The following is a 1,813-nucleotide window of genomic DNA, read 5'->3' on the forward strand; positions in this document are numbered from 1 at the left end:
AAGGCTAACATGGGCCAAATAAACAAGGTTTAAGTTTATGTGGGCCGCAAAAAAAAAAAGCTTCAATTTTCATAGAAACGTAGGTTTATTTCGATAGAGACATGCTGCATACAAAGGGCTGAAATCAATGAGCAATTGTTAACATAAAATAATAGAACATTTTAATAAAAATTAATATTTTTTCTTGAACATTAACTTACCAGGCACTAAATAACTGCACAAATTAATAAGTGTAATGCAAATAAACCTATTTTTCTTGTTCTCCGAAAGCAAAATATTCCCTGTTGGCACACCAAACAAGTCAGTACAAGACTAATGACGTGGCCATCGGCTGCTAAAATATTCGCTGCTAGTATTAGTGGAGAGAAGTGGTGCGCCTGCGCGTAAGGCATGTTAAGGAAAATGAATGAAACACGATTATAGTAATCAGTCATTGGCAACCATTGTAGTTCGTTATTAATAATTATGTATAACAGGATATTATAAAAATTAAGTTATGAAATTTTTATTAAAACGTTTTTTACATACCATTATATTGGCTGGGCCGCAAAAATATTCGTTGTGGGCCGCATGCGGCCCGAGGGCCACGAGTTTGACATGCTTGCTGTACATTATCTTGGTTGTGATGATAATTTCATGGTTAAATACATATGTCAGAACATCAATTTTAATAGTTCACTAACATTTCATCCTATGAAGGTATTGTACTTTGTTTTCCATTTCTCTATTATTGTGCAATAAAATTATTTTCCTTTTCCTCCACCATAAAAGAAATACTTCTGTTAAGTGTCATAGGGATGCAGCAGCATGGATGAACAGAAAATAATGGATATGGTTTGTGGAAGACAAGATATGTGGTAGGTTGCTTGGCAATGCCATCACGTGAGGAAAGAATAGCTAGAGTGCTGCCCGGGATGATGAGGAATGCTCAAGCTGTGCTGTGCTTCAGTAATGAGCTGTCATGTGTTGTGATGTACAGCTCTTAAGTGATAAAGTATGCAGGCAGCATAGCAAGAGGTGCTGGCTTAGGGCGGTGACAGCTGCCTACTTTGGGAGACACTGATGAAGCAGGAAAGAAAGGATCTTTCTCTTCTTAAAAATGGCTTTTAATTACATTTTTTAAACATCAGAAAATATTTGTGCATAAAGTGAAATTTATTCCATAGTCCCAGGTCCCACTTCCCATAGATAACTTCCTGGAACTATTTTGGCATGTAACCTTTTAGATATTTTCTATGCATAGTTTTATATACATACTAGAGGCCCAGTGCATGAAATTCATGCACAGGTAGGGTCCCTAGCAGCTGCTAGCTGCTGGCTGCTGGCGGGGCCTCCCTTCCCCAGCTGCTGGCGGTCAGCAGGGGCCTTCCTTTGTTCTGTGCTGCCCCGTGATGGTCAGCGCACATCTTAGCGAGTGATTGAACTCCCAGTCAGTCGAACTCCTGAGGGGACACTTTGCATATTAAGCTTTTATATATATAGACTAGAGGCCCGGTGCACAAAAATTTGTGCACTCCGGGGGATGGGGAGGGGGGTCCCCCAGCCCGGCCTGTGCCCTCTCGCAGTCTGGGACCCCTCGGGAGATAACGACCTGCTGGCTTAGGCCTGCTCCCGGGTGGCAGAGGGCAGGCCCAATCCCTAAGTGCAGCCCCTGGTCAGGCTCAGAGCAGGGCCGATTGGGGAGTTGGGGCGCCGCCCCGTCATGCACAGAGCAGGGCGGATCAGGAGGTTGCGATGCCACCCTCAGTCACGCTCAGGGTAGGGCCGATTGGGGGATTGGGGCACCGCCCCCTGTCACTCACAGAGCAGGGCC

This window comes from Myotis brandtii, unplaced genomic scaffold (genome assembly GCF_000412655.1).
Source record: "Myotis brandtii unplaced genomic scaffold, ASM41265v1 scaffold389, whole genome shotgun sequence".
Lineage (NCBI taxonomy): Eukaryota > Metazoa > Chordata > Mammalia > Chiroptera > Vespertilionidae > Myotis > Myotis brandtii.